General features: G+C 36.6%; 1 protein-coding gene across 1 annotated transcript in view; it reads left to right on the top strand.

The window, feature by feature from the left end:
- The window catches only part of LOC309659347 (flavin-containing monooxygenase 5-like), a 108970-nt gene that overhangs the window by 35510 nt on the left and 57786 nt on the right, over nucleotides 1-15674 (top strand). Inside the window, exons 9-11 of the mRNA XM_082459041.1 lie at nucleotides 585-640; nucleotides 734-944; nucleotides 4555-4665. The gene's annotated coding sequence lies outside the window, so the exon portion shown is untranslated. The remainder of the gene's footprint in view (nucleotides 1-584; nucleotides 641-733; nucleotides 945-4554; nucleotides 4666-15674) is intronic.

Raw genomic sequence — 15674 nt, 5'->3', positions numbered from 1 at the left:
ATTTATTTCCACTCCAGTCTTTAGTTCCTTCTTTCTACTAATGTGTTTAATTAGAAGATTGCCCCTAAGGCCACAGCTGTGAAGATAAGCTAATTGGCCCCTTTCACAGGAAGATGGTGGGTTCATCTTAGTGGCAGCTGGTTAAGAACTCTTTCTCCATTTGTTACAGTCCTATGGGACCCCTGAATGTAAGACCCACTGCCACAAGAGCCAGGTGATTGAGAGGTGTCACCTCTGCCTGATAAATCAGCCCCAATCAGGGCCTTCTGGTGGGGGTAGCACTGGGAAAGTTTCTCTTCCTGCTTCCCTTGTGACCACACTCATACACAGTTGACTCAAACATGAGTTTCAACTATGTGGGTCCACTTACTTATATGTGGATTATTTTAATAGTAAATACAACAGTACTACATGATCCGAGGTCTGTTGAATCCATGGATGTGTAACTGTAGATACAGAGGAACCACGAGTGTATGGAGGGCTGACTATAAGTTCTATGCAGGTTTTCAACTGCACAGAGGGTGGGTGCCCCTAACCCCCATGTTGTTCAAAGGCCAATTGTATTTTTTTTCCTTTTTCTCCAGTGGTGTATTGTATTCTCCCTTCAGGAGGGCTGGACTCTGCAGGTTCTCTCTTGTGGGTGAGTACCTAGCCACTTCAGCACTCACCTAATTCTTGCTCAACAGTAGCAAGAGGCATCCAGGAAGTCTCACTGGCTCTGCTGGTGCCACAGTTTGTATGGAGGTATGTCTGTCTGCTACTGGCTGAACTGGTGGGCGAGATTCCCCTTGGATCCCCTGGGGAAAGGTGCAAGATCTGGAAACCCTCACTGCGGCGCCCTTGTTCGTTATGGATGTCCAATTTGTTGATTGAAGAGGGGGATTAAAAAGGAGGAATATCTTATGCTGCCACATGCTGATGTCACTTTCCAACTTGTATTCTAAGTAAGTAGAGAATTCCTCTTTACTAACTGGTGTGGAAGTTTTTCATTGTTAACAAGTAGTGCTCTTGTACAGTGAGTATTAGCTGAGAATCAGCACCTTTGTTCCCACCTGTTATATGCCAGAAGTGTCAGATAAACTGATAAAATGTGTAGAAAAAGTTGATATTTTTGGAAGATTTACTAAAGATGAGTCACCAAAAAATTGATGTCAAATTACATTTGGACAAGATAATTGTAAAAAGTTAAGGAAAAATCATTTTAAAATATGTAGGACAATGCACTCAGTAGGCAGATAAGTCTTAAGTTCTTTTACTTGCTAAGTTATGAGAATAGATTTTTAATACTAATCTGTTAAATACAAAGTCAGTTTAACCGAATTAGTCCATACACATTGCCAGATTTGATTTGTTTTTATGTTATTTAGAATTTTTATACTTATGTTCATGAGTAAGAATAGCCTACCATTTTCCTTGCTTGTATTGGCTTTGTTTTATTAAGGTTATACTGGCCCCATGAAATGAATCAGAGACACCACCTCTTTATCTATCCTCTGGAAGAATGTATATATGCAAAAAGGGAATGACCTTCTGGGTTATTTGGTAGAAATTTTTTGTAAAGTGTTGTGGGCCTGGTGTTTCAGTATTCATTTGCCTGAGAATGTCTGTTTTGTTCTAATTTTTAAGTGATATTTTAACCAAGTAAACAATTCTAGGTTATTTTCTTTCAGCAATTTGAAGATATTATTCTACTATTTTTACCCTTCCATTTGCTATTGAGAAATTTGTTCTCAGTATAAATTTTATTCCTTGAAGTTTAGCTGGTTCATTGGTTTTGTTTATTTTTGTTTTTCTGTTTTTTTATTTATATTTGTTTTTTCTGTATGTCTATTTTAAGATCTTCTCTTAGTCTTTGGTGCCCTGAAGTTTTACTATGATATGTTTACATGGGGATTTCTTTTCATTTATTTATTCCCTGTTCGGGAATCATTGCTTCCTGAAACTTAAGTTTTAATATATTTCATAAATTTTAGAAAATTTCACCCATTGAATTTCCAGCGAATTGACTATTACCTCTCACCCATTGTCCCTATTCTCTTCTTTCATACAGTAAGTCCCCTACATACAAACCTTCAAGTTGTGAACTTTCAAAGATGTGAATGTGCCCTTGTATGCCAGCTGTTATACTGTACTACTGTACTTTTCAAAGTAGTGTACTGTAAGATTAAAAATGTTTTCTCTATTTTTTGTGTTTGTTTTTTATGTATTATTTGTGTGAAAAGTATTATAAACCTATTACAGTACAGTACTATATAACAGATTGTGTTAGTTGGGTACCTAGGCTAACTTTGTTGGAGTTATGAACAAATTGGACTTACGAATACACTCTCAGAATGGAACTCGTTCATATGTAGGGGACTTACTGTATTTTCCATCTTTGTCCTTCTTCACTGCATTCTTTAGATCTATGTTCCATTCCACTAATTCTCTTTTCATTGTGTCTAATCTGATTAACCCATTGTAGTAGTTTACTATTGCAGCCATATCAAATTGCCACAAATTTAAACAATGTTTAAAACAATAGAAATTTATGACCTTACAGTTCTATAGTTCAGAATTTCTAAATGGGTCTCCAGGCTAAAGTCAAAGGTTGTATTCCTTTCTGGAGGCTCTAGAGAAGAATCTGCTTCTTCGCCCTTTCCAGCTTCTAGAAATTGTTCACATTTGTTGGCTGATGGTTTGCTTCCTCCAGTTTGAAAATCACATCCATCACTCTGACACTGACTGTTTTGCCTCCCTCTTCAATTTTTAAGTACCCAAGTGATTGTATTGGGCCCACCCAGATAATCCAGTATTAGTCTTTTTATATTAAGGACATCTGATTAGCAAATTTAATTCCATCTGCAACCTTAATTCCTGCTGTCATGTAACATAACATATTCATAGGTTCCAGGGATTAGGACATGGACATCTTTGGGGGACCATTATTCTGCCTACCCTCCACTGAGTTAATTTCAATGATTTTATATCTCATTTCTAAAAGTTTATTTGGCTGTTTTTCTAGTCTGCCTGGTCATTTATTATAATCTCTCATTTCTTGTTCATATTTTTTTAAGACAAAGAAACCATAAATTGGACTTTGTTATAATAAAAAAGTTCTGTTCATCAAAAGACACTGTTAAGAAAACAGGTACATAACAGGCTGGAAGAAAATATTCATAATAAATACATTTGACAAAGGGCTTATAATACATATAGAATATGCATAGAATTCCTAGAGCTCACTAGTAATAAGTCATATAATTGTCTGCAAAATATTTAAACAAATGCTTCACAAAAATGACATGAATTAGTAATAAGCATATTAAAAAGTGTTCAACATCACTGATTCTCAAGGAAATGCAAATTAAAACAGAAATTGATAAAAGATTGACAATACCAAATGCTTTAGAGGATGTAGAGCATCTGGAAATCTCATACATAGCTGTAAAAATATAAAATGGTACAAACACTTCGGAAAATAGTTTGGCAGTTCCTTCAAAAGCTAAAAATACATATGTGCATCCCATGACTCAGCAGTTACACGCCTAGGTATTTATCTAAGAGAACTAGAGACATCTATCCACAAAAGCCTTGTTCTAGAATGTTTAGAACTACTTTATTTGTAGTAGCCCCAAACTGGAAAAAAACCCAGGTGTCCATCAACAGGAGAACAATGGTTAAATAATCTATGCTATATTTATACTATTGAACAACAATAAAAAGAAGTGAACTACTGATACACATAACAACATGGATAAATCTCAAAAACGTTAAGTAAAAGAAGCCAAAAACAAAGCAGTATATAATTTATAATTCCATTTATAAGAAGTTTAGAATAAGCAAAAGTAACCTATGGTAATAGAAATCAGATGAGCGGTTGCTTCTGGGGAACAAAGAAGAGGGATTACTGGAAAGAGGTGATGATAGAGAAGACAAATAATTAAAGTAACTTGTATTTTGAATGGTGCCAAATGGGGACATGAATGAGATGAATGAAAAGATTCACTGGTTTTGAAATAGCTTGAAGTTCTGGAATGAACAGACTAGATGATGTTTGATGTCTGTGGAATGGCTAAGCTAGAGCTATATTTCAGCAACTGGCTTGAACCTGGACTTCTGGTTAGGGAACAAAATGTGCCACACACTGGGCCATTCACTGGGATATGAACGTAAATAAAACAGTTCTGTACTTAAAGAATTCCCTTATTATTATAACAAAATAAATGTGGAATATTTATAGCCTGAATTAAGGTAACAAGCAGTGACGGACAAAATCTGGAAGGTATTTTCAAAATTTTTTCCTAAGTACTGTTTTATACTCAATGAAATGCACAGATCTTAAGTGGATAGGCTGTTCAGTTTGACAAATGAGTACACTTATGTAATCCACATCCTTATCGTCAAAATATTCCCATCACCTCAGAAAATTCCCTCCCACCTCTTGTTCATATTTTCAGTTCACTCTTATTTCTACAAATGTTATAAATATACTTTTAATATTTTATGTCTGATAATTCCAATATAAAGCTTGTTGGGTCTAATTCTGCTGTTTGTTACTCCTGATCTTTTAAGGTAAGAAGAATGATGAAGGAATATACAAGGTGCCTTAAAAAACATAAAAGAAGGATATTTGGAATATTCTTGAAGGTTAGGGGCCAATTCCCAGAAGCAATGATAACTAAAGTAAGTCCTTTTGGATGAATTAATACTCTTAAGAAGGGGTTAGGTGTGTCGAGAAAACCGTATAAACAAAGATACAGAATCCTGAAACAAATGGTGAATGCAGTGAACTAGGAGTGCTCGGTGTTATTGGAACAGATGAAAAAAGGTAGCTGAAAGAAAATAAGGCTAGAGAGGTTGGTTGACTGACTCTAAGTCAGAGTGAATTGAGTTGATGCTGTGAACCCTATTAGTGATGAGAGTTACTGAAAATTTTAAGCAGGGAATGATACAGTCAGATTTGGAGTCTTAAGTACGTAGCTCTACATATTTTTTGTTTTATTTTGTTTGTTTTGTTTTGCTTTATGCAATCTGATAAACTTAGTCTTTTAACTGGCAATTTAGTCCATTTATACTTACTGATTAATTACATCCTGATTTGCTTCTACTGTTTTATTTTTTTGTATCAATCTGTGTCAGTTTTCTTCCTCCTTACCTGATTTCTTTGTTTTGGGTTGTTAAATTGGTATTTATATGTTCCCTCTGAAAACAGGAGATGACTTCTTGGTTTTATCCCTGCCGTACCCTCTGCTTCTCAACTGCAACAGCATATGCAAGAAGACAATGTGGTTCTATTTTTAAATACTGAAGGAAAGACCTTTGAAACAGAGTTCGTATTTAGCTAAAAGTCATTCAAATGTATATGAATAATAAAAGATTCTCAGACATACTAAGTTCCTCAAGCAGGATGAGGGAGTAAGACAAGTTAGCAAGGTAGTATGTTGTCTAGGGAGCATCTGCTGGCTTTATTCCTCTTATTTGAATAATTCCTCCAAAAGTATATTTATTTATTTATAAATTTTATTTATTTATTTATCCTTTGGCTATGTTGGTATTTGTTGCTGCGCACGGGCTTTCTCTAGTTGTGATGAGCGGGGGCTACTCTTCGTTGCAGTGCGCGGGCTTCTCATTGTGGTGGCTTCTCTTGTGGCAAAGCAAGGGCTCTAGGTGCGCGGGCTTCAGTAGTTGTGGCATGCGGGCTTAGCTGCTCCATGGCATGTGGGATCTTCCCAGACCAGGGAACGAACCTATGTCCCCTGCATTGGCAGGCGGATTCTTAACCACGGCGCCACCAGGGAAGGCCCCAAAAGTATGTTTAAAATGGCTCTTTTTGTCGCAGAACTTCTGAGACTTTTAGAGATTATACCATAATGTGTCTAGGTGTACAGTTTCTTCTCTTTTAGGGTATGGGTTTTTCTTATTCCTTCTATTTAGTACTCTATGAACACTATTGATCTCAAGTTGTTAATATTTCTTTTTATTATTATTATTTTTTATTAAAATGTAATTTTAATCTTTTTAAACTATTTTTAATTTTAATTTTTTTCTTTTCCATTATTATTATTTTTTTACAGGAGATTGAATACAGTTCCCTGTGCTATACAATAGGACCTTGTTGTTTATCCATTCTATATATAATATTTTGCATCTGCTAGTCCCAAACACCCAATCCATCCCTCCCCATCCTGCCTCCCCCTTGGCAACCACATGTCTGTTCTCTATGTCTGTGAGTCTGTTTCTGTTTCATAAATAAGTTCATTTGTGTCATGTTTTAGATTCCACATGTAGGTGATATATGGTATTTGAGTTTCTCTTTCTGACTTACTTTGCTTAGTATAATAATCTCTAGGTCCATCCATGTACAAATGGCATTATTTCATTTTTTATTGATGAATAATATTCCACTGTATATATATATACATATATATATATATATACACCACATCTTCTCTATCCATTCATCTGTCGATGGACATTTAGGTTGTTTCCATGTCTTGGCTATTGTAAATAGTGCTGCAGTGAACACTGGGGTGCATGTATCTTTTTGAATTATGGTTTTGTCCAGATCTATGCCAAGGAGTGAGATTGCTGGATCATATGGCAACTTTATTTTTAGTTTTTTGAGGATCCTCCATACTGTTCTCCATAGTGGCTGCACCAATTTTTATTACCACCAACAGTATAGGAGGGTTCCCTTTTCTCCACACCCTCTCCAGCATTTATTATTTGTAGAATTTTTAATGATGGCCATTCTGACTGGTGTGAGGTGGTACCTCATGATAGTTTTTATTTGCATTTCTCTAATAATTAACAATGTTGAGCATCTTTTCATGTGCCTGTTGGCCATCTGTATGTCTTCTTTGGAGAAATGTCTATTTAGGTCTTCTGCCCATTTTTTGATTGAGTTGTTTGGTTTTTTGTTATTGAGTTTTCTGAGCTGTTTGTATATTTTGGAAATTAAACCCTTGTCAGTTGCATCTTTTGCAAATATTTTCTCCCAGTCCATAGGTTGTCTTTTCATTTTGTTTATGGTTTCCTTTGCTGTGCAAAAGCTTATAAGTTTGATTAGATCCCATTTATTTATATTTGCTCTTATTTCTATTGCCTTGGTAGACTGACCTAAGAAATCATTGGTACAATTTATGTCCTAGGAGTTTTATGGTGCCATGTCTTATATTTAAGTTTTTAAGCTATTTTGAGTTTATTTTTGTGTATGGCATGAGGGTATGTTCTAACTTCATTGATTTACATGTAGCTGTCCAGCTTTCCCAACACCACTTGCTGAAGAGATTTTCATTTCCGCATTGTATATTCTTGCCTCCTTTGTCAAAGATTAATTGACCGTAGGTGTGTGGGTTTATTTCTGGGCTCTCTATTCTGTCCCATTGATCCATATGTCTGTTTTTGTGCCAATACTACACTGTTTTGATTACTGTAACTTTATAGTATTGTCTGAAGTCTGGGAGGGTTATACCTTCTGCTTTGTTCTTTTACCTCAGGATTGCTTTGGCAATTCTGGGTCTTTTATGGTTTCGTATAAATTTTAGGATTATTTGTTCTAGTTCTGTGAAAAATGTCATGGTATTTTGATAGGGATCGCATTAAATCTGTAGATTGCTTTGGGTAGTATGGCCATTTTAACAATATTAATTCTTCCAACCAAGAGCATAGGATATCTTTCCATTTCTTTGAATCATATTCAATTTCCTTCACCAGTGTTTTATAGTTCTCAGCATATAAGACTTTCACCTCCTTGGTCAGGCTTATTCCTAAATATTTTTTTATGTGATTTTATTTATTTATTTATTTTTGGCTTTGTTGGGTCTTTGTTGCTGTGCGTGGGCTTTCTCCAGTTGCAGCAAGTGGGGGCTACTCTTTGTTGTGGTGTGTGGGCTTCTCATTGTGGTGGCTTCTCTTGTTGCAGAGCGTGGGCTCTAGGCGCGTGAGCTTCAGTAGTTGTGGTGCGTGGGCTCAGTAGTTGTGGCGCATGGGCTTAGTTGTTCTGCGACATGTGGGATCTTCCTGGACCAGGTATTGAATCCGTGTTCCCTGCATTGGCAAGCGGATTCTTAACCACTGAGCCACCAGGGAAGTCCCTGATGTGATTTTAAAAGGGATTGTTTTTTTACTTTCTCTTTCTGATATTTCATTGTTAGTGTAAAGAAATGCAACAGATTTCTGTAGTCAATCTTGTATCCTGCTATCTTGCTGAATTCGTTCATCAGTTCTAGTAGTTTTTGTGTGGAGTCTTCAGGGTTTTCTATATATAGTATCATGTCATCTGCATATAATGACAAGTTTTACCTCTTCCCTTCCATTTTGGATAACTTTTATTTCTTTTTCTTGTATGATTGCTGTGGCTAGGACTTTCAGTCCTCTGTTGAATAGAAGTGGTAAAAGTGGGAATCCTTCTCTCATTCCAGATTTTAGCAGGAAGATTTTCAGTTTTTCACCAGTGAGTATTATGTTGGCTGTGAGTTTGTCATAAATATCTTTTATTATGTTGAGATATATCCCCTCTATACCTACCTTGGTAAGAGTTTTTATCTGAAATGGATGTTGAATTTTGTCAAATATTTTTTCTGCGTCTGTTGAGATGATTGTGTGGTTTTTATCTTTTGTTTTGTTGATGTGGTGTATCACACTGATTGATTTGCATGTGTTGAAACATCCTTGTGACCCTCTGATTCATCCAGCTTGGTCGTGGTATATAATCTATTTTATGTGTTGTTGGATTTGGTTTGCTAACGTTTTGTTGAGAATTTTTGCATCTATATTCATCAAAGATATTGGCCTGTAATTTTCTTCTTTAGTATTGTCTTTGTGTAGTTTTGGTATCAGGGTGATGGTAGCTTCATAGGATGACTTTGGGAGTGTTCCCTCCTCTTCAGTCTTTTGGAAGAGTTTAAGAAAGATTGCCTAAGTTCTTCCTTGTATGTTTGGTATAATTACCTAGTGAAGCCATCTTGTCCTGGACTTTTGTTTGCAGGGAGTTTTTTTTGTGTTTTTTTGTTTTGTTTTTATTACAGATTCTATTTCACTTCTATTGATCAGTCTGTTTAAATTGTCTATTTCTTCTTGATTCAGTTTTGGTGGGCTGCATGTTTCTAGAATCTTGTCCATTTCTTCTAGGTTGTCAAATTTGTTGGCATATAATTGTTCAGAGTATTTTTTTTTTAATTTCTGCGGTATCAGTTGTTATTTCTCCTCTTTCTAAAGGTTTTTTTTTTTAATATTTATTTATTTACTTATTTGGCTGCGCCAGGTCTTAGTTGTGGCACAAAGGATCTTTGTTGCCACATACAAGATCTTCATTGTAGCATGTGGGATCTTTAGTTGTGTCATGCGGGATCCTTTAGTTGCGTCATGCAAACTCTTAGTTGCTGCATTTGGGATCTAGTTCCCTGACCAGGGATCAAACCTGGGCCACCTGCATTGGGAGTGCAGAGTTTTAGCCACTGGACTACCAGGGAAGTCCCAGTATTTCTCATCTGTAATTTCTCATTTTGTTTATTTGGGTTCTCTCTCTTTTCTTCTTGGTGAGCCTGGCCAGAAGTTTGTCAATTTTGTTTACCCTTTCAAAGAACCAACTCTTGGTTTTATTGATTATTTTTCTACTATTTTTTAAATCTCTATTTTATTTATTTCCTCTCTGATCTTCATTATTTCCTTCCTTCTGCTGACTTTAGTTTTTGTTTTTTCTTCTAATTCTTTTAGGTGGTAGCAAAGTGTAACCCCAAGTTCTGTTTCATTCACTGCTCAGGTTATATAAGCGTGGCATTCATATTAATTCTTTGATTACACCACAAAGATGGTACACCCTCTGCCAACGGCAACCTGATAAGATTAATGGTATCCAGATCATGTCAGTGATGGGCTTTGGCATATGCCAACCCTACCAAAACATGCATGATCGAGCACAGGTTAGTGAACAAGTTGTGTTTGCTGTCCATTATGTCCCTGCTCTGTTGGGTCACAGCAGGACACTAGCTGGCAGCATCTAGTGAGTCAGATATGGAGCTTAAGTAAAAGTTGTGACCATGGGTGAGAATTTGTACAGACTTCTTGAGTACATGGACTTAGACCTTTGGGCTCACGTTAGGATTATGTCAGTGTCCTAGGATAGAAAATCACTGCACTAGGATGAAAGAGGCTACAATCTTAAGAACCCCCTTCTGCTGTGGTTGACAAGAGCCCAAAGCCAACTCATGCCCTAACCCCACAAAGCTGGGTCTTAGGTTTGAAAAATGAGCACGCCTGTTGCAGACATGTATTCCTGAGACACTGTTATAACACTGATGCCAGGGAGTTCTCCCAACTCCATCCCTTCAAACTACTCAAAATTGGCATTCACAATTAATACTCATAATCAAAGAGTTTTAACAGTAAGAGAGTGCTTCTGGAAGGCCTATGATACACAGTAATTTATCATGAGGATAAAATAGCTACCCTATAATGGTGTTGTTAAAATTAAATGAAATAATTTTTTACAAGGAACTAAACACAAATTTGAATGTCCAGGATATTGTGAAGGAACAAAAAAGTTAAGTTGGGAATGAGCCTGGTGGTCACCTAAGTATCTACATCTTACCAGTGGAGACACAAGAAATCAGGATTTATCTCTCATTGTTGAGGTCCCATTGTAACCTCATTTGCTCAGGGAATCCACAGGCAAATGTTCCATAGTATTTTTCTCATATGTGTGGCCCATAGATATGGATTCTGAAGGTAAATAGAAAACACACACTCACACACAGAGTATGGGATGTCTACTCAATGGTGGGGTCATGGGGTCATGGATAGCCAGCTTTGATAGATGGTATTACTGTTCTCAGCTATTCACTTTCTCCCCTATAAGATGATTGTACATCCAGCCCTTAGCTAATAGACTTCAATGCCTCCCAATAGGCAGGGTCCGTATGATTTGCTTTGGTCAATGGAATACAAGTGGATGTGATGTACTCTATATGAGCTAAAGCTTTAAATGTGCTTGCTTAAATTGTTCCTACCCTTTGCCAAGAGAGCTATAGAAACCAAACAGGGGCTGTGCTGGTTAAACTCTTTCCTCATCTTTCCATGTCAGTACAATAAATTCGTCTCATTCAAAATAAAATTTTAAAAATATACTCAAAAAAAAAGTATATATTAGTCCAGGGGTCCCCAATCCCCTGGCCGCTGACCGGTAGCGGTCCATGGCCTGTTAGGAACTGGGCTGCACAGCAGGAGGTGAGCAGCGGGTGAGCAAGCGAAGCTTCATCTGCTGCTTCTGATCGCTCCCCATCGCTCACATTACAGCCTGATCCATCCCCCCCATCCATGGAAAAATTGTCTTCCACGAAACTGGTCCCTGGTGCCAAAAAGGTTGGGGACCACTGTATTAGTCTATAGTATGGTGTCCCATAATAGAGTCCTTCCCCATCTTGATGAACATTTATGAAGTTATTTCAAATTTTTCACTATTAATGCCACTTGATACTTGAACTCGATGTGCCAGGCCATGTGCTGAGCACTTTACATGTATATTATTTTCTCTGTTCCTCACAACAATGTACAGGGTAGGTAATATTCTAGTCCTCATTTTACAGATGAGAAAGCTGAGCCACAAAAATATTAAGTTGCCTGAGGTCAGAAAAGTAGTTAGTGGTAGAGTCCACATAGTCCGGCTCCAGCACCTAAGCTATACCCCAAACAATGCTACAATAAACATCTTTGTTTATACACATGTGTAACTATTTCTGCAGGAAATCCTGGAAGGGAATTGGTGGTAAAAGGAACTCACAGTTTTGATAAACTTGTTCCACATGAAGGCTTAATCAATTTATCTTCTACCCACAGTAGATGAGCATGCCCACTTCCATCACTTTTCCATTTCTGAATATGACCAATCTTTTTGTTTTGTTTTCCAATCTGATGAGGAAAACAGATATAATATTACCTAAAATTTCTTTGGTTACATGTCTGATTGAAGATCATTTTATAAACTAATTGGCCGTTTTTAGTTCCTTCTCTTTGAATGGCCTGTTCATATCATTTGCTTATTTTTCTATTGTCTTACTTGTCTTTTTTTAATAGCTGTGTGAAGCTCTTCACACATTTTGAATTTTAATCTTTTGTTGAATTCCTTATTTAGTATTATTTATATACAGAAGTTTTGAATTTGCATGTGTAAGACTTTTCCTTCACTGTTCTTGGATTTTTGTCTCTTACTTATAAATGCCTTCCTTTTCTCCCAGATTATACAAATATTCTCTTATATTTTCTCCTAGTAGTTCTCTAGTTTTGTTTTTTATATCTATCTCTGGAATTTGATACAATGCAGAGTCAGGACCTAACTTTACCTTTTTCCCTAAATAGATAACAAACATTATTTATTGATAATTCATCCTTTCTTACAATGATTAAAAGTAACATCTTTATTGCAAACTAAATTTCTTTAGGTACACGAGGCTATCTTTTTACACAACTATACCACACTGTTTGAATCACTATACTGCTCGTTTGTTTTTAAATATTTCTTTTCAATTTTTGTCTTTCAATTTTTTCACACATTTTCTTTTCCAGTATTCAATATAAATTTGAGAATCAACTCATCAAGGTCCATAAAAATTCAACTGAAATTTTGATTGGATTGTCTTGACATTACCAATTAATGTTGGGAGACTGGCAAACTTAATAATTTGTACAATACTAAGATTTCCTACCTGGGAACAAGATATTTATTCAAGTCATATTTTATGTCCTTTAGTCAGGTTTTATTGTTTTCTTCAAATTGGCCTTGCATATTACTTTTTTGTTTATCCTTAGGAAATGCTTAGTTTTCCCTGCTATTGGTTTTTTCCATTTTTTTTTTTTATATAATTTTTATTTGAGCTGCTATTTTTTCCATTGCACCTGCAAAGATAGGGACTCTTTTTTTTTTGGCTGCACTGCACAGCTTGTGGGATTTTAGTTCCCTAACCAGGGATCGAACCCGGGCCCTCAGCAGTGAGAGTGTGGAGTCCTAACCACCGGACCGTCAGGGAATTCCAGGGACTTTTTTTCATTTATTTATTTTTTTTGGCTGCATTGGGTCTTCATTGCTGTGTGCCAGCTTTCTCTAGTTGCAGTGAGTGGGGGCTACTCTTCATTGAGGTGCACAGGCTCCTCATTACAGTGGCTTCTCTTGTTGTGGAGCATGGGCTCTAGGCACACGGACTTCAGTACTTGCAGCTCGTGGGCTCAGTAGTTGTGACTCGAGGTCTCTAGAGTGCAGACTCAGTAGTTGTGGCGCACGGGCTTAGTTGTTCCGCAGCATATGGGGTCTTTCCAGACCAGGGATTGAACCCTTGTCCCCTGCACTGGCAGGCGGATTCTTAACCACTGCACCACAAGGGAAGCCCCCCTTTCCTGCTATTGTTAATGGGATCTTTTATTCTCTTACTTTTTTAACAGGTATATAGGAAAAAACATCAATTTGTGTATGTTGATCTTATATTCTGCCCCTTTATTGAACTGTCTTTTTTGTACAAATAGTTATTCAGTTGATTCTTCTAGATTTTTAAAATTTCCACTTATAAAAAATGTTACTGCATGTTACTGTGACCTTTAGTAAATGACTTAAAAGGTAAAATAAATGTGTTTTCAGAGTAAGAATGAGTCAGTAATGCCTAACAGAATGACAGATAACCATTAAAATATACTGGCATATATGGGGCCAGAGAGAATAAATAGCAACTATCTTATTTTATTGCACTACCAGCCACAAAATTGTAGGCTATGTGGACTTTCAGTTTGACCCAAGATGATGAGTCTAAACTCTCATGTTACCGAACCCACATCCGACTGCTTGCCACTTGAAAGTCAATTCTCTAGAGATAAGTGTTGGTAGGGAAGGAAAGCTTGCTTTATTTCAGAGCCTGGTAACCGGGGGAGAGGGTGGGCTCCTGTCGGAGAACCAACTCCCGACTGCTGCTCAGGGGAAGGGGATTTAAAGGGGAGTTTCAGGGCTGTATAGGAGGGAGCAGAACAGCACAGTCAGCTCTGACAGTCATCTTGAAACCGGTAATGTGGTGGTCTGATCAGTGTCACCTTGGTTGTTTTAAGTACAGTTAATCTTCAGTTCCAGGGTTTGTTCCCATTTCTTTGAGGCCACTTCTCGGAACGGTGGCAGCTTATGTCACAGCTTCAATTTGGTCATCATGTAGTCATCCTCCTCCACCTGGTGGGGGCTTCAGTATCTGCAAAACAGCTCACAGGACTTGGCTCAGAATATTATCTATAGCCCTGAAGGAGGAACTAAAGGTCCTTGACTGTGCTTAATGATTAAACTATTATTATTCGGTCTCCTTTGACTGTTTTCCTTGGTTTCTGCATTTCCTCACTTCTCTGATCAAACCTATTCTTTGGCTAAAGATTTTCCACAGACAAAAGGCAGACTGAGGACAGGGAGTGGGGCAAGGACCATAGGGTCTTGCTCCGTTTCACTAATATATCTCAACTTATTTATCTATTAATCATTTTAAAGTTTACACACAGCAAATTCACTCTTTGCTTTTTTTTTTTTTGGTTTACTGCTTTATGAGTTTTAATAATGCAGAGATCCTTATAACCACCACCACAAGCAAGATAAAGAACAATTCTAACACTCCTTAATCAGTCTCTCAACCCACCCCTAATCCCCAGAAACCATTGATCTCCTTGCCATTACTACAGTTTTATCTTTTCCCAAATGTCATATAAATGTAAATGTACATTATGTTACATTTTGAGACTGGCTTCTTCCACATAGCATAATGCATTTCAGATTCATCCATGTTGTTTGTGTAATAATAGCTTATTCCTTTTTAGTGATGAGTAGCACTCTATTATATGAATACACCACAGTTATTTATCTATTCGTCTGTTGAAGGCCATTTTGGGTTGTTTTCAGTCTTTGACAGTTATGAATAGTACTGCTGTGAACCTTTATGTACAAGTTTTTGTGTGGACATGTGTTTTCATTTCTCTAGACTAAATACATAGAAGTAGGATTGCTGGGTCACATAGGTATTTGATTAACTTTATTAGAAACTATCAACATGCTTTCCAGGATGATTATTCCATTTTGCATTCTTACAAGCAATGTAGGAGAGTTCCAGTTGCTATAGATCCTTACCAGCACTGGGTATTATCATTATTTTTTATTTTAGCCATTCTAATAGGTGTGCAAGAGTTTCCCATTTGGTTTTCATTTTCATTTCCGTCATGACTAATGGGTTCATCATGTGTTTTTTGCCATCCATATATCTTCTCTGGTGAAGTGTCTGTTCAAATCTTTTGCCCACTTTTTTTAAATTGTATTTTTTTTCAAGTTTTAAGAGTTCCTTATATATTCTAGGTAAACATTCTTTGTCAGATGTATGATTAGTAAACTTTTCTCCCAGCCCATGGCTTATCTTTTCATTCTCTTAATGTCTTTTGAGGAGAAAAAGTTTTAAGTTTCAACAAAGTCTAATTTATAAATTTGTTCTTCTATGGATTATGCTTTTGGTTTTGTATTAAGAAATTTTTGCCCCACCCAAAGTCATGAAAATTTTCTACTATAATTTCTTCCAATAGTTTTATACTTTTACATCTTACACTTAGGTCTATTATCCATTTTAAATTCATTTTCTATGTGGTGTGAGATACAGGTCAAGGTTCACCTTTTTTTTGCATATGGATGTCTAATTTTT

Source organism: Balaenoptera physalus (genome assembly GCF_965194825.1).
Source record: "Balaenoptera physalus genome assembly, chromosome: 1".
Lineage (NCBI taxonomy): Eukaryota > Metazoa > Chordata > Mammalia > Artiodactyla > Balaenopteridae > Balaenoptera > Balaenoptera physalus.
Note: the sequence above shows the minus strand (reverse complement) of the source record. Positions and strands in the feature narration are given on the sequence as shown.